General features: G+C 36.4%; 1 protein-coding gene across 2 annotated transcripts in view; it reads left to right on the forward strand.

The window, feature by feature from the left end:
* The window catches only part of LOC105511584 (chromosome unknown open reading frame, human C4orf22), a 642,164-nt gene that overhangs the window by 603,605 nt on the left and 19,544 nt on the right, over positions 1-19,015 (forward strand). The gene's annotated exons all lie outside the window — the stretch shown is intronic.

The following is a 19,015-nucleotide window of genomic DNA, read 5'->3' on the forward strand; positions in this document are numbered from 1 at the left end:
TTATTTTTTAATTGTTATGAAGGTAAATGGATCTTTTTTCCTTTAAGGTTTCTCTCATCGCTCTTAAGCTTACTACATACCTCAATATGTGCCAATCAAATAAACAGCAACTTACCTATTCTCCCTTTCATTGCTTGTTGAGGCTTTCCAATTTTCAAAATGCTTTCACTCTTAGTCTTCTTCCTCTGTCTTTCCTGAACAAAATATTCTTGCTTTACCTTTGTGAGGTGCATCATCATTATTAATTTCCAATGTGTGTCAAAACCGTATCTTACCTGCTTCTTAAGAGTGAAACAATGTATTTTTAAATGCAACATGATTTACCCCACTACAATGATCTCTGCTATTCAATTTCTAGTGGGGTATCTGATGCTTTTGTCACATTGACCAAGAGAGTTATGCTTTGTAGGAGCACAAAAAGGTTGCTGAGTATATGATGTGGCTGAAAGAAAGTAAGGAAACTTTTTCACTTCGCACTCAAAATATTAATATTTCCTCTTAAAAGTCATGACCCATATACCTACAATTATAGAGATATATGATATTGACAAATGAAAGAGGAGGCAGATTCTTTGGTACTAGTGTATAAGTGTCTAAAAATGCCCTAACCTCAATCTCTTAGTGAAACAAAAGACTAAAGATTAAAGAAGGTAAAAGTAGACAAAAGAGCAAAAGAGAAGCAGATGCTGAAGATGAATGTCAAGTCACAAGACTCATGCCAGTCTCATGGTAGTGAAGGAATAATTTATTATAATTAGAATAATAGTGGTGAATATTTATTGGAACTGGCCAAGTGCCAAGGTGCTGCAACAAGTTCTAGAAATAGTCCAATAAGGTGTTGTTCTTACCTTTATGGGGCTCTCAGCCTAGTTGAAATGACAGAATGTAAATCAGTTATTACAGAACAGAACTTTAGTTTCTACAGTAGATTATCCATTTGTTCCAGAAATTGGAATATAAATTAGTCTGGTTGTAGGTTCCCATGGGAAGTATTGCATGATATGATATTTGAAGGATGTGCAGAACTTAGCTAGATGAAAAACAATGTGGAGATAGTAGTCCGGGCAAAGAAAACAGTATGCTCCCAGGTAGGAGGCACTAGCAGAGCCTGGAATGGCATGTTTAGAGAAATGCACATAGTAGAAAAAGCTCAAGAGAAATATGAAGTTTGGAGTGCATGATGTGACTAGAGAGATGGCTTCCAGGTTTGGAGAAGTTTGTGTGCTAAGCTACAGAGTGTGTCAGGAAAGCCATCGATGTTAGGAAAGTATTGTAAGCAGGAATATAATATCTTATGTGATATGTTTTGAGATAATTGTGATTGCAAGGGGTTGATGGATGAGAAAGGATTCAAACCAAAGGTGACAGGGGTGGGAAAGACTGATTGTGAAGCTATTGTATTAATTCAGGCAAGAATTGATATACAATGAAATATTTGGGGAGAAGTAGATAGACATGAGAGAGATTAAAGAGATAGAATCTGTAAGACTTGATGAAAGACAGGATGCATGGTGAAGGAGAGGGAACAACCTAGGATAATCCACATTTCTAGCTTGGGTGCCTGGGGCAGATGGCAGTATTACTTACTGATGACTCATATTCATCAAATTATGACTCACAAACATGATAAGACATTGCTTCATTCTGTTTCACTATAAAAAATGGCAATAGAGGGAGGAAAAGAATCAGTTGCAAAAGAAAAGTTTGAGAGTACAATGGAAAGAGTTCTGATGTATGAATTTATGGAGCAATTATAAGGTAATGGTCTCACTTGCAAATAGAAAACATTGAGCATTTTATTATTTGAATTAAGAAGACCTTCAAAAGGAGATATGTCAGAAGGCAAAGACTAGCTGGGCGAACAGCTGTAATTATTTCGCCTGAATGTTTCCTCTTCTTGATTCTTACTACCATCACCATAATGTGCTGCAACAAATAACTGCCCTCACTTTAGTTCTGGCCCAGGATAAACCAGCACATATTTCCTTGGTTTAGCTCTTTACAGTTCAGATGATATATGTATTTTCCATATCATGTACAGAAATAAAAGAATTGCTTAGTGAAAAGTCAAAGACTATGAAGCTTTTAGTTTCCCTTTTTGCCTAAGGCTGTTTTTCTATGTGGATTCAGCACTAATTTAGTTTGTGCTGTTTCAGTGTTATTTTTATTATTTCTCCTTGATTACATTATACTTATAACTTATATTCCTGAGTCCCCAACCTTAAGTACAAAATGAGGTCAAATTCCTTTCAACATTCAAAATAAATTCTGAGCCTCTGGTCCATCCCAACATCCCAAGTATCCTAAAATGTTGACTTCCTCTTCAACACACTCCCTTAAGGTAAAACCAAGACCCCTCCAAGGTCTAATATATTGGTTTTCTACTGCTAAGTCACAAATTATCACAAATTTAGTGGCTTAAAATGACACCCATTTATCATGTCACAGTTCTGTGTGTCAGAAATCCAGAACTGTGTGGCTGGATTCTCAGTTCAGGGTCTCACAAGGCTGAAATCAAGGTGTTGGCAGAGCTGCATTTCTTTCCAGATGCTCTGGGGAGGAATCCGCTCCTAAATTCATTTAGATTCTTGGCAAAATCTAGTTCCTTCTGGCTATTGGACTGAGTCCCGTGGCCCCTGTATCTGAAAGCCAGCAACAGTGTGTTAAATCCTTCTCATGCTTTGAATTTCTCCTGCTGCTTCTGCCTTCCTCTGCTGCTTTCAAGAGTTCAAGCCATTACATTGTTCCTACCTGAATAATCGTCCTATTTTAAGGTCAAATGACTAGTAAACTGACAAAGTCAGCAAAGTCCTTTTTACCAAAGCATATAACATACTTGTGAATGCAATGCCAGAAGGGATCACAGATGATATTTTCAATTCTAGCTACTACATCTATCAGCACTACCACTTAAACTTGATAACGTATCCACCTAAGTAAATTCCTGTCCACTTAAGAAAGTTACTTTAGTGACCTGGTGCTCCACTGCTGACTTGATGTCTCTGCAGATACAGCAATAGAGAAGGAAGTCTCTCTCCCCCAGCGTTCTGTTCTGTTTCTTCATCATAGTTCCAAGCTGCTTAAACCTAGGTTCACTGTGCTCATTTATAATATTATGCTGTTTAACTGCACATCTCTTTTTTATTTTTGTATTTTATTTTATTTTATTTTATTTTGAGATGGAGTCTCACTCTGTCGCCCAGGCTGGAGTGCAGTGGCGTGATCCCAGCTCACTGCAAGCTCCACCTCCCGGGTTTACGCCATTCTCCTGCCTCAGCCTCCCGAGTAGCTGGGACCACAGGCGCCCACCACCACGCCTGGCTAGTTTGTTTTTTATTTTAGTAGAGATGGGGTTTCACCGTGTTAGCCAGGATGGTCTCGATCTCCTGACCTCGTGATCCACCCGTCTCGGCCTCCCAAAGTGCTGGGATTACAGGCTTGAGCCACCGCGCCCGGCCAACTGCACATCTCTTTTTAGTTTTCACACATTCAGAGCCATTCCACCACAGGCACAGCCACAGTGTCTGAGCCTGAAAGAGTGGCCAGTATCTCTCACAACAAATCTATACTCCTGAATTTTCTAGCTGATACCTAGGACCCAAGCCCAACTATGGTTTTCTCTCCCATTATACTCATTGCTTTTAATGAAAATTCTTATTTTGTCATGTCCAGTCATAACTGGAAAATTACTATTCTAGCAAAGCCTAGACATTTATCCACAGATATGAAGGAAAAGTATGGTGATTATAACACAGAATTTCTGACTACTCACAGAAAGATCAATAAAGCTAAAGAGCATCTCAATATTCATAACTTAAAAGTGAGGGAAGAGGTTGCAATGGCTCAAAATATTTTCATAGTCATAAAATTTGAGTTGCCAAGACCTTGCAGGAAGGAGAGAATATATTAAACCAAAGAATGTTTGTTATTTTTAAAGAACAGAATTTTAATCTTATAATTCCAGTAGTAACAGCAAAGATTACTTATCCATAAAATCTCTTTAGTCTAAGATAAATATACACTGGTCCCTAAGAGGACAGTTACCAATAACAGCTACCAAATTTTGATGTTCATTTTACCATTCCTTTCTTGCATTTGATGATGGGTATCTCCTCATTATTTTTTCGTACCTCATATTCCCTTCTGTCCTCATAGTATTATTCTATCATAACTCTCCTTGTATGTTTGTGTGCAAATTTCTGTTATCTTCTCAGGACCTTACACATTTCCTAAATGTTGATGTTCCATAAAGTCTCTTCACAGTGCACTATTTTTCTATTTCCCATCAAGTCACTAGAGCAAAAGGTCAGACATGCTTGGGAAAAATTTCCCTTCATAGAAAGTGCAGGCATTGACAAGGTGATAGTACCACTACCCATCCAGTCTCTATGGCAATGCTGCCCATCCAGTCTCTATGGCAACACCACCCATCCAGTCTCTATGGCACCACTATCCATCCAGTCTCTATGGCACCACTATCCATCCAGTCTCTATGGCACCACTACTCATCCAGTCTGTATAGCACCACTATCTATCCAATCTCTATGGCACCACTACCCATCCAGTCTCTGAAGCTAGGAACCTAAGGGTCGTCTATAATACTGCTCAATAATGACTTCTATAATTGCTATCTTCTATATATTTCCTAAAAGTATCTCATTTTCTCCAACTCCATAATGTACAATCATTTTTCCATTCTAGCCTGGGTTAATGAGACAGATTCTAAACTGGTCTCCTGATTTCCAGCTCTCTCTGCCTCCAGTCCCTTCAATCCATTAATTACCCATTGCCAGGATGTACCAGGAACTGCATATCTGGGCATCTCTCTTTTCTGCTTACACCCTCAGATGCCCTTATTACCTGCAGAATAAAGTTCATATTGTTTAATGTAGTAAACAAGGCCTTCTGAGATCTGTTCTGTGGGTATGTCTCCAATCTCATTTCTTATACACTGTAATATTATGAAATACATATTTGGTCTTCATACCCATCTCCTGGCATACAACTCCTAAAATTCTTGGACTCTTCAAAGTGATGTCTTTCTGTATGCTAATGAGATGACTGGTGTTTGGGTGCCCTAGGTAACTGCAGAATGGGTACATTACCAGAAAGAACAAAGCTTGATTAGATGGTTGTGATTTTCAGTCCCATTCCCGCCCCTTACAACAACCTCTAGAAGCGGGAGAGGGGCTGAAGGTTAAGTACATCACCAATGGCCATTGGCTTTATAAATTATGCCAATTTAATTAAGCCTCTATAAAAACCTAAAGGGACTGGGTTCAAAGGGCTTCTGGATAGCTGAACATGTAGAAGTTCCCAGTAAGGGCCTTTGCCATACCTCTCCCTGTGCATCTCTTCATCTGTATCCTTTGTAATATCCTTATAATAAACCAGTGAATGTGAGTGTTTCTCTGAGTTATGTGAGCTGCTGTAGCAAGTTAGTAGAAGCCAAGGAGGGAGTCATGGGATTTCTAATTAATAGCTAATCCGTTGGAAGCACAGATAAAAAAACTTAAAGCTTGTGATTGACATCTGAAGTGGATGATGTGGGCGGAGCGGTCTTGAGGACTGAACCTTCAACCTGTGGTATCTCACACTATCTCCAGGTAGATAGTGTCAGAATTAAACTGAAATAAGACACCCACCTACAAAATTGCTTGCTTGCTGGTGTTTGGGGAAAACCTCCCACACATTTGGTCACAGAAATCTTCTATGTTGACTGTTGTGGGTGAGAGTGGAGGGAAAGAAATTGTGTTTTCTCACTCAGACACACCTGCTTACACTTTCTGTTCCACTGATATTGACTTGCTAGCCACTCCATTTCCAGCGTTCTCCATTCAGTTTCTCAACAGCATGCATTCCCCATGCCATCTTTCTTAGTTGGAAGCCCATTTTTCCATCCCCAATCCCACCCCTTTTTCTGGACTAAGATCTGTTGCTGATTTAGGGTTCAACTGTAGCATTACTCTCTCCAGAGAGCTATTATTCTGTCCTTTTTTTTCCCCCTCGGTCTGGACAAGGTTTCTCTTCTGTGTCTTTTCATAGCATCCCAGGCATACTTGTATTGTTAGGATTATCTGGGTTTTCCCTATTAAGCAGTGGACTCATAAGGCAGGGGCTGTATCTTTTTTCTCATTCTGTCCCAAACACCTAAAAGTGTGCCCATCCCATAGAATATCCTCTCCATTGATTTTAAATGAGAAAAGACATAATAATGAATGAGTGAGTGAGTGAGTGAGTGAATTAGCATAGCTAATAGAATAGCTTCACAGGCACTTTGCTTGGCTTCTTGCCTCACCCTAAGCTGTGTGACCTCTAAGCAACAATTTTCCTGTAGGTCTGCAGGAAAAAATTGGACAGAACTACTTTGAAGCCAGAAAACTTCCAAAGATCCTTATTTACCTAAATGTTTCCCTTAGAACTTCTATGATGGACTAGTTGAGTGGGAGGCATGACGATGATTGTTTCTGAGGTGGGGAGCACCCCATTCAAACAAGACAATCGGCATGACATGAACAATGTCAAGTATTTAGAGATGTTCTGGACCAGATTACCAGTTCCATCAAACTTGAAACAGGCCATGTCTCACTCAGGTGTTAACCTTGGTACTTGCACAAGCAATTACTCCTATAAGAATCAACTCATTCCATAGCCATAGCATGCCAATGATCAGTGCAAGGCAAGAGGGGACTCAGGAACACAAAAAGACTGCACAGGGAGGTTTTATTTCAATCACCATCCTGGTTTTAGCTAACTGGTTTAGCTCATTTTAACATGCACGCGCGCGCGCGCGCACACACACACACGTATCCCTGGCCTAGTGAACCCAAGCCAAGCCCGAAGGTTTTCAATCCTACTCTAGCACACATAGTGAAGTAAGCCAAGTTTTCAACAGAAGTCACCCTGTACCTTCCCTGAGAGGAAACAACTGTTTCTTTGTGGCTGCTTTTTCAACTGTAAGGAGACAATTGGCTTCAAAAGTCCCACTTGGGAGTTTATTCCTTGCCTTCCCTCTCCCTGTGGTTTGCTCTTAGGGGGGAGTCTTTACTGATTCCATAGGCTAGCAGGACTTTTGGCCTAGCCTGAGAAATCTGACATATGGTAGTAATTAGCAAAGTCCAGCCATGAGAAAAATCATCCTAAAATATAGACTGAATGCCCATTCTGCTATATAATACCTAGCACATTCTGCAGCTTCAATTTTCTCTCCTCTAAAATATTAATAATAATATATAACTAAATGGCCCAATGAACTAAATGAACCTTCTGACTGAACCTTCTGTCTGTTGCCATAACTCTTAATTTTCTTAATTATTTTTACAAAGATTGTAGTAGATTTTTCAACCATTATCTGTATTTTCCTAAATGGCATATCCATTTATTAAATTTCAGATTGAGGTTAGAGATACAATATATAGTCATAAATAGGAGCCAAGTTAACTGACTTATAGCAACACTGAACTTTAGATTTCATATTCTTATCAACCCAAATAACTGATCAAACATACATTTTTACATGAAATGTAACATTTCAAAAAATTAGTCTATTACAGAATGTATTATTGCCTTGATATTATTTGAAAATAGAAAAAAGAACATGAATATTTATTATTCTAGATTAAATTTCATCTCTCTGTACCATAAATGCAATTCCATGTAATATAATTTTTCCACAGCAATAAAATAAAATAAAAAGGATCAACCATAAGAAAACATGTTTTTGCATTGTTTAAACATCTCTATCATATTTTTGGCAAATCTATAGAAAAACTTTGGAAGCATTTCACAGAAACATTGAATATATCAACTCTAATTCAGCAGTGTTTAAATGATTTATAGGTGTGGAGACTACACATCTAATTGTCCAGGATAGTCCAAGCTTACTCTTGTCTTGGCACAATTATTAGTAACAGGCTCTGTCTTTCGCAATAGCATCCTAATTTGGAAAATAAAGTTATAGAGTCATCTGTTTTACAGGCTGGCTACACAAGGATAAAAATAAAAGACAATAGTGTTTAATACTTAAATGTCACCATGATTAATATAAAATCTTCTATATTCCATTTTATTTAAAAATTATATATAAGGTTTACAATTGTGAAATATATGTATACATTGTGAATAATCACCACAATCAAGCTAGCTAATATATCCATCACCTCACATTATTACCATTTTCTTTCCTTCCCTCTTTTCTTTTCTCTTTTCCTTCCTTCCTTCCTTCCTTCCTTCCTTTCTTTCTTTGTTTGTTTCTTTCTTTCTTTCTTTCTTCCTCTCTCTCTCTTTCTTTCTTTCTTTTTCTTTAGAGCAAACTTAGGACCTACAGTACTATATTATTACTCATAAGCCATCATATTACACATTAGATCACCAATCACGTACTCAACCCTTGGACCAACATATCCTCATATCACCCTCCGGACACCCCCTAGCAACCATCAGTCTACTCTCTGCATCTATGATTTTGGCTATTTTAGGTTCCACATATATGTGAGATCAAACAGTATTTGCCTTTCTGTCTGGCTTTTTTCACTTAGTATAGTGCCCAACAGGTCACAAATGGCAGGATTTCCTTCTCTTTTAAGGCAAAATTTGCATTGAATCTGTAGATGGCTTGATGTCATATGAACATTTTAAAATATTAATTCTTCAAATACATACACATAAGATATATTTCTACTTTTATGTAATCAATTTATTTCGTCATTGTTTTCTAGTTTTAGTGTATATATCTTTCACCTCCTTGGTTAATTTTATTTTTAAGTTTGTTTTTGAGGCTGCTATAAATGTTACTATTTTCTTAATTTCATTTTTAGAGGGTTTATTGTTAATGTATATAAATGCAACTGAACTTTTATTGTTGGTTTTTATCCTGTAACTTTACTGAATTCTTTTATTAATTATAACAATAATTTCGTCAAGTCAATAAGGGTTTCTGTATATAAGATCATATCATTTGCAAACAGAGGCAATTTTACTTTTTTCTTTCAAATTTGAAGGTCTTTTATTACTTTTTGTTTCTTATTTGCTCTGGCTATGTCTTACAGTGCTACATTTAATATAAATGGTGAGAGTAGGCATCCTTGTCTTGTACCTCATCTTGGAGAAAAAGCTTTTGGCTTTTCACCATTTAATATGATGTTAGCTGTAGCTGTTATGTATAGCCTTTATTGTGCTGAAGTACCTTCCTTCTGTATTAATTTATTGAGAGTTTTTACCATGAAAGGATGTCAACTTTTGTCAAATGCTTTTTTTTTTCATCTCTGGAGATTATGTGATTTTTATTATATGGTGATATATCACATTTATTTATTTGCATATGTTGAGCCATCCCGGTATCCCAGGGATAAATCCTATTTGTAAATAGTGTATAATCTTTAGATATACCATTCAATTTTGTTTGCTATTATTTTGTTGAAGAATTTTCATCTATGTTTATCAGGGTTATTGGTCTATAATTGTCTTTGTAGGTGAATTCTTTGTCTGGCTTTTGTATCAGGATAAAGTAGGCCCCATAAGAAGAATTTTGAAATATTCCCTCCTATTCAATCTTTTCTAAGAGTTTAGCAGGATTGGTGTTAATTTTTCTTTAAATGTTTGGAAGCATTCACAAGTGAAGATATCTGTTTCTAAGCTTTTTTTTTTTTTTTTTCATTGCTGAGTCAAGTTTCTTACTCATTATTTGTCTGTTTAGATTTTCTCTTTTCTCAAGATTCAGTTTTGTTAGGTTGGATGGTTCCAGGAATGTATCCATTTCTTCTGGGTTATCTAATTTGTTGATAAGTGTTCATAGTAGTCTCTTAAGATCCTTTGTATTTCTATGGTATCAAACAAAAGGTCTTCTTTTTCATTTCTAACTTTGAGCATTCCTTCTTTTTTTAATTAGTCCACTTAAGATATGTCCATTTTATTTATCTTTTCTAAAAGCCAGCTTTTAGTTTTATTTATCTTTTCTAATGGTTGTCTAGTATCTATTTCATTTATTTCTTCTTTGATCATTAGTGTTTCCTTCCCTGTGCTTAACTCTGAGCTTTGTTTTTTGTTTTTCTAGCTTCTTGAATATAAATTTAGATTATTTATTTGAGATTTTCTTCTGAATATAGGTATTTATCACTGTGAAGTCCCTTCTTAAAAGTGCTTTTACTGAATCTCATAAGTTTCGGTATATCATGTTTCCATTTTAATGTATCTCAATGTATTTTTTTATTTAGCTTTTGGTTTCTTCCTTGACTTATTGGTTGGTTAGGAATGTGGTGTTTGATTTCCACAAAGTTCTGAATTTTTCAACTTTCCTCACATTATTTATTTCTAGTCTTTTATCATTGTGTCAGAAATTGTTCTTGGTATAACTGCGTCTGCTTAAATTCCTAAGCAAAAAGAACAAAGCTGGAGGCATCACATTACCTAACTTCCAACTATACTACAAGGCTAAAGTAACCAAAACTACATGCTACTGCTACAAAAACAGACACATAGACCAATGGAACAGAATAGAGAGCTCATAAAAAGGGCCACACACCTATGAGTATCTTATCTTTGACAAATATGATTTTTTTTTAAAAGCAAGCAACTGGGGAAAGGATTCCCTATTCAATAAATGATGCTGGGATAACTGGTTAGCCATAAGCAGAAGGTTGAAATTGAACCCCTTCCTTATATCATATACTAAAATCGACTCTAACTGATTAACAACTAAACTGTAATGCTTAAAACTTTAAAAAATCCTGGAAGACAAGCTAGGCAATACCATTCTAGATATAGAAACAGGCAAAGATTTCATGACAAAGATGCCGAAAGCAATTGTAACAAAAGCAAAAATTGACCAATGGTATCTAATTAAACTTAAGAGCTTCTGCATGGCATAATAAATTATCAACAGAGTAAACAGGCAACCTACAGAATGACACAAAATATTTGCAAACTATGCATCTGACAAAGGGTCTATCCATTATCTAGAAGAAACTTAGATTTACAAGAAAACAACAAACAACCCCGTTAGAAAGTGGGTAAACTACATGAACAGAGACACTTTACAAAAGTAGACATACATGCAGCCAACAAGCATATGAAGAAAAGCTCAACATCACTGATCATTAGAGAAATGCAAATCAAAAGCACAATAAGATGCCATCTCAAACCAGTCAGAATGTCTCTTATTAAAAAGTCAAAACAAAATTAGGTTGGTGCAAAATTGTAGTTTTTACCATTACTTTTAATGGCAAAAACATAATTACTGATGCACCAACCTATAAAAGATAATGATGAACTTGCGGAGAAATGGGAATACATATACACTGTTAGTAGGAGTGTAAATTAGTTCAACCATTGTGGAAAACAGTGTGGTGATTCCTCAATGACCCAAAAACAGAAATACCATTTGACCCAGGAATCCCATGACTGGATATATACCCAAAGGAATATAAATCATTGTATGATATAAATGCATGTGTATGTTCATTGCAGAGACATCACAATAGCAAAGACATGGCAAAGACATGGCATTACCTAAATGCCCATCAATGGTAAACAAGATAAAGAAAGCATAGTATATATATACCACACCATGGAACACTATGCAGCCATAAAAAAGAACAAGATTATGTCTTTTGTGAGAACATATAGCTGGAGGCCATTACCCTAGCAAACTAATGCAGGAACAGAAAACCAAATATCATATGTTTTACCTTATAATTGGGAGCTAAATGATGAGAACTCATGGACAAAAAGAGGGGAACAACAGATACTGAGGCCTACCTGATGGTGGAGGGTGAAAAGAGGGAGAGGATCAGAAAAAATAACTATTGGGTGCTGGCTTAGTACATGCCTGACTAAATCATTTGTACAACAAACACTCATAACACGAGTTTGCCTACATAACAAATCTGCACGTGTGTTCCTGTACCTAAAATAAAAATTAAAAAAAAAAAAAAAACATAAGATGAAAAAAATAAAACTTGTTATATGACCTAAGATATGATCTATTCTGGAGAATATTCTATGTGTCCTTGAGATGAATGTATATTCTGCTGCTATTGGATGAAATGTTCTACATCTATAACGTCCTATATCTGTTAGTTTTCTTTGTTCTTCAAATCCTCTGTTTTTTATTGATTTTCTGTCTGGGTGATCTATCCAATGCTATAAGTGGGGGTAGATGTTTTCTACTGTTACTGTACTGCTGTTGGTTTCTTCCTTCAGTTCTACTAATATTTGCTTTATACATTTAGGTGCTCCAGCATTGAGTGATACATCTTGTTATCATTATACAATGACCTCCTATTTCATTTGACAGGTTTTTTGTCTATTTTGTCTAAGAATAACTATTTTTTCTTTTTTGGTTATCGTTCATAGAATATCTCTTTTTTTTTCTTTTCTTTCTTTCCTTTTTTTTTTTTTTTTTGACAGAGCCTTACTCTGTTGCCCAAGCTGGAGTGCAGTTGTGTGATCACAGCTCACTGTAGCATTAATATCCCAGACCCCATTGATCCTCCCACCTTAACCTCCTAAGTTGCTGGGGCTACAGTTGTGCACTGCCATGGCGGGCTAATGTTCTTGTATTTTTTGTAGAGACATGATTTCACCACGTTGCCCAGGTGGTCTCTCAAATACCTGGGCTCAAGTGACCTGCCCACCTTGGCCTCAGGAATATTTTCTATTCCCTAATTTTATCTTATATGTGTCTTCAAACCTAAAGTGAATGTCTTGCAGGCGGCATATAGTTGGATCTTTTTTAGAAAAATATTGATTTAGTCACTCTCTATTTTGACTGGAGAATTTAATTCATCTAAATTTGCAGTATGTATTGATAGATGAGGACTTTTATTGCCATTTCATTGTTTTCAAAATGTTTTGTAGTTCTTGTTCTCTTTTTTATCTTTTGCTATTTTCCTTTGAGATTTGTTGATTTTTTGTGGTATTATATTTTGATTGTGCATTTTTTAATATTTGTTTATCTGCTACTGGTGGTTTGTTTCTTGTATGACTACAATGAAGCTTACATAAAACATCTTATAGTTATGACAAGCTATTTTGAACTTATAAAACTTAACTTTGATCACAAACAAAAATTCTACACTTTTACTTCTCCCTCCATTTTATGTTATTGATATCATGTCCCTATTTATACCTGTTTATAATGTATATTCATTAACAAGTTATTCTATAGTTATTTTTAATACTTTTTTTATGTAGATTACATTAGCATTAAAAATTACCCTTACATAATCATTATAGTATTAGAGGATTCTGTGTTGGAAACAGATCCAAAATCTGGCCATAAACTGGCCCCAAAACTGACCATAAACAAAATCTCTGCAGCACTGTGACATGTTCATGACAGCCATGACCCCCACACTGGAAGGTTGTGGTTTTACCGGAATGAGGGCAAAGAACATCTGACCTACCCAGGATAGAAAACCGCTTGAAGGTATTCTTAAACCACAAATAATAGCATGAGTGATCTGTGCCTTAAGGACATTCTCCTGCTGCAGATAACTAGCTAGACCTATCCCTTTATTTCAGCCCATCCCTTTGTTTCCCATAAGGAATACTTTTAGTTAATCTATAATCTGTAGAAACAATGCTTATCACTGACTTGCTGTCAATAAATATGTGGGTGAATCTCTGTTGGAAGCTCTCAGCTCTGGAGGCTGTGAGACCCCTGATTTCCCACTCCACACCTCTATATTTCTGTGTGTGTGTCTTTAATTCCTCTAGTGCCACTAGGTTAGGGTTTCCCTGACTAAGCTGGTCTCGGCAATTCTGAATTAGAGTATGTACTTGTCTTTACCAGTAAGTTTTATACTTTTATGTTTTCATGTTTTTACTGAGTGTCCTTTTGTTTTATCTTGAAGAACATCCTGCAGCATTTCTTGTAAGGCAGGTATAGTGGTAATAAACTTACTTGATTTTTGTTCATCAGAGAAAGTCTTTATCTCTCCTACATTTTTTATGGATAGCTTTGCCAAGTAAATTATTCTTTGTTGTCAGGTTTTTGTTGTTGTTGTTGTTTCTTTCAGCACTTTAAATACATTGTTTTACTCTCTCTTGACCTATAAAAATTCTACTCAGACTTCTGTTAATGGTTTTATTATTTGGGGAGAGGGGAATGTTCCCTTTGTAGATGATGAGTCATTTCTCTTGCTGCTTACAAAATTCCCTCTGTCTTTGACTTTTGATAATTTGATTAGAATGTGTCTCAGTGGAGATCAATTGATGTTTAGCCTATTTGGGAATCTTTGTGCATCATGGATTTGGATGTTCAATTTTTCCCAAGATTTACAAAGTTTTATCTCATTATTTCTTTAAGTAAACTTTATTTTCCTTTCTTTTTCTCTGTTCCTTCTGGAACTCTTATATTACATGTACCATCTCATTTGATGGCATCCTATAAGTAATGCAGCCTTTCTTCACTCTTTTTCATTCTTTGTCTTTTTAGTCCTCTGACTGGATAATTTGAAATGATCTGCCTTTGAGTTTGCTGATTCTTTCTTCTGTTTGACCAAATGAGCTGTTGTAGCTCTCTGTTGATTTTTTTTTCAATCATTGTAGTCTTCAGCTTTATGATTTCCATTTCTTTGTTGAATTTCTCACTTTATGTACTGCTTTTCTGATTTAATTTAGTGTAAATCTGTGTTCTTTTATAGCTCATTGAGCTCATATAAGATGACTATTTTAAATAATTTGTCACACAACTCGTAAATCTTCAATTCTTTTAGGTCACCACATTAACTTTATTTTGTTCCTTTGGTCGTCTCATGTTTCCTTGATGCTTCATCTTTTTAAAGTTTTGTGTTGAAAGAAGCAGTCACATTTCCAAGTTGTTACTATCTGTCTTCAAAGAAGACCTTCACAAGTCAGCTTAACTAGAGATTTTGAGGGTCTCTCAGGCCTTTTTTATGGGTAGGCCCACCCCACTGCTCCTTTTTCCTCCTATGAGGAAGTCCTGGGATTGTATGTCTTCTCTTGATCCTGTTAAGTCAGGCCAGGTGTTGAGAGCCTCCTCTTTATCTTTCACATGGCAATGCCCTGAAGTATTTAATCTTGTGTACATTTTCCCAGTCCTGCAGAGTTGAGCTGGCTGCTGATATACATGCACTCTCTGTGAGTATTTGCTCACACCATCTCAGCAGTGCACATAGAATGAAGAGGGTGCAAATTAGCCTGTAGGGGACAGTGCAGATGAGGTTTTCCATAGAGCTCACAGGTGGGCCTCTTGGTGGAGTCCATAAGCCACTTAGTAAGATATATGGCCATATTTTGAGATCTTCATAGTGGTTGTTTCAAAGCCTCATCCCTTCTTACCTGCTCCTAGTTCCCCCCAAGACTATTTAGTCATGCCAGTCACCTCAGTAATCTGGGAGTGGGAAGACCAATGTAAGCCTCTTGGGTACCATTCCGTAAGACTGCGGAAGCTAGACCCTCACTCAGCTCTCACTTTCCCCTGCGGGAGAAATCATGGGCCTGCGAGATCTCCCTCGGCCCTAGGCTATGCTGCCTTAGAAGAAAGTCATGTGGGTAAACTGTAACTGTTGCTACCCGCTTCAGTGTGTTTATCCTCAAACTTTTTTTCCATGAACAGGTTTCTAAAATCTCTCCACTGGACTTTCGGTTTCCCACAGATGCATACAATTCCAAGATCATTGTTAAAATTGCTGTTGCTGTGGGGGTGTGAGGGCTGAAGTCTCTCATTCCATTATCTTGCTGATGTCCCTCTGGCCTTTTTACTTTTCAATAAAATATTTTCATTTCACGAAAAGTTACCTTTGTGAGTGTTTTATTTTATTTTTGTTTGTACAAATTCCCTTAAGTACTAATATCTCTCTGACCTAAAAAATTATACCTTGTAAATATATATACAAATTACTCAACTTCATACTACTGTGCCATAATCAGTTGAAGGCCTAATTCAATTATTTTAATTGGGCATGAAGACAATGGTAAATATAAGCACACAGATAGGTACTGAGATGATATAGTTCTGTAATGAGTAATAAAATGATAATCAGAATAATTCAGAATATACAGTTTTTCCTTTGTATCTGTGGAGGATTGGTTCTGGGTCCTCCCATAGGTAGCAAAATCCATGAATACCCAAGTCTCTGATATGAAATTGTGTAATATTTACATATAATCTATGAACATCTCCTCTATACTTTTAGTCATCTCTGGATCACTTATAATACCTAATACAATGTAAATGTTGTATAAATAGTTGTTACACTGTATTATTTATGTAATAATGACAAAAAAAGCCTGTATATGTTCAGTAAAGACACATTTTTTTCCCAAATATTTTTAATCCAGGGTTTTTATTCCATAGCTGTGGAATACAAAGGGCTGACTATATTTATATTTTACATATATTAAACTGCTCAGAGAGAATTCACACTGCCAGAAATTTGCCATGGATCTCAGTTTAAGAAACATTGTGCTAGACCACTGTTTCCCAGGAACATGTTTTATTTCGTAGAAACTGTAATTACAGGACCTAACTGGAATATACTGGGTACTAGTTAAATGCTTGTTTAATTGAAAATTTCATGGATTTAAAGCAACCTAGATGTCATAGGAAATCATTAAATAGAGATTTTTCTCAACTAGCTCAACTCTTTCATCCTTACGTTTCTCCAAAGTCCAAATATCTTTCACGTGCAGCTGTATTTGTCTGTTCTCGCACTGCTGTAAAGAAACATCTGAGACTGGGTGGTTTATCAAAAAAAAAAAGGTTTAATTGGCTCATGGTTCTACAAGCTGTACAGGAAGCATGGCGGCACACGCTTTTGGGGAGGTCCCAGGGAGCTTTCAATCATAGCAGAAGGCAAAGTGGGAACAGGCACTTTACATGGCTGGAGCAGAAAGAAGAAAGAGACGAGGGAGGTGTACACACTTTTAAACAACCACATCTCACAAGAACTCACTCACTATCGTAAGGACAGTACCAAGAAGGAAATGTGCCTCCATGATCTAATCACCTCCTGCCAGGTCCCACCTCGGGATTACAATTCAACATGAGATTTGGGGAGGGACACAGATCCAAACCATGTCAATGGCTTTCAGATTTATCATCTTCATTTCAGCTAGCTGGATGGGAAAAAGAACATGGAAGGTTTTGATGGGCCCAGGCTAGTAGTGGCAGATAGCACTTTTGCCCTTTTTTCCATTGACTACATTTCTATTACATGGCTACACTGCAAGAGAGACCATAGTTGTAGTCTGGAGGTCTACCAAGAAAAATTTGAAAATTTGTATTTTGATCAGCAGTCATATATGCTACAGAGCTTTAGGTAATATAGTCACAACCAGTAGTGTGTGAGACAAAGAGTACATGTATTAGTCAGTGCAGGCTCTGGAGTCAGTCATTAATATTGGAATCCAAGTGATGTCATTTTCCTGTCAGTTCTACATAAATAAAATGGATATTTTATACCTACTCCATGGATTTGGTGAAAAGATTAAATGGGGTAATAGATTCATTAGACTTATAACAGTACCTAGCACATGACCATTATTAGGTAATTATTAATTTTTCTTAAATACTAATAGTTATCAGCTACTATAATTGGCAAGTGAAATAAAGCCTGTTTTCCATCTCTGCTTAGGAGAACAAAAGTATTGATGAAACAACCAAAATATCTTCATCAAAAGAACCATGTGCTATACAAATTTACTTTTGTTATGTAACAAACATTTATATAAAATCTTCCTGGACTTCAATACGACTTTTAATTTGGGGTCTGAGCAACAAGATAGGAATGTGTGATATAAACCAGGCCACTCTAAGCACATCTCTGACTCAAGTATTTTGGTAGAATTATCTATATCTGTATATCTCATAAATAATTATTGAGGTAGAAATATATGTAAAGTTAAAAATCACACCCATGTCCCCCACTCCAATTTGGCAATATCCTAACTGAATAGTCAGTAGGATGGACATCAAATTATCTTTTTCATCATGAATTAAACTGAATTGGAAAATCCAGCTTGGGTGCATAGTCAAATTGGCTCCTAATGCTACAGACTCATCCATTGAATTGACTGCCAATGCTACAGACTCATCCCCTGCCATTACTCCACTGGGGGCTGAGCCTGCCATCTTAAACTTCGCTTGTGAAGGCTCATTAAGTTGAGGGCCTAAAAGGCCATGAATGGACACTTCTTCTCAATTCACTAATCACATAGGCATTCCTGTTTTCTTAGGGAGAATTGACTAAACAGACAAAGATGTTTGGAAAATTACTTTTTCTTACTCTGTGCCTCAGTAGGGCAGACATTCTATGTTCTGGCCATAGAAAAGGTAGCAGGGGAAGAAAATTGTTCTCACGGATATGCCCCCCTCCCAGTGATATAAATATATGATCTATATAATCAGTCTTTTCTAAGTATTGAAAATTTTGAGGGTAAATGTTGCACTTTTAGGTAATGATATGAAAGTGGTAATAATGATGCCTCAGAAAACAATATAATTCAGTGAGCTTAAACAATGAAGTTTACTCTTCTCAAAAAAGAAAGGGAGTAATAGAGGGCAAAACAACCTAGAAACAGGATCAGAAGAATATCATTAAAAATAAACATTACGAACATTTGAGAGGCACCCTGGTTTATGTTATTTCTGTGACCATCATTTTAAAAGCAAATATATATTAGAAATGTGTTAGTAGGAATAAGATAAATAAAAATAAGTAGATTTTTATTTTATATTTTACAAGATATGTAAGAAAGTATAAATATATTGAGCATTCTTTCAACTCATATGACAGTGTTACATTCATTTCTGACAAGTAAGTACAAAACAGAATGTAGAACAAATAGGAAGTTTCCATACAAAATATAAAAATAAAATGAGCAGGGCATGGTGGCTCACACCTGTAATCCCAACACTTTGGGAGGTCAAGGTGGGCAGATCATGAGGTCAAGAGAGCAAGACCATCCTGACCAACATGGTGAAACCCATCTCTACTAAAAATGCAAAAATTAGCTGGGCATGGTGGCGCATGCCTGTACTCCCAGCTAC

This window comes from Colobus angolensis, unplaced genomic scaffold, assembly GCF_000951035.1.
Source record: "Colobus angolensis palliatus isolate OR3802 unplaced genomic scaffold, Cang.pa_1.0 Scaffold200, whole genome shotgun sequence".
Classification (NCBI taxonomy): domain Eukaryota; kingdom Metazoa; phylum Chordata; class Mammalia; order Primates; family Cercopithecidae; genus Colobus; species Colobus angolensis.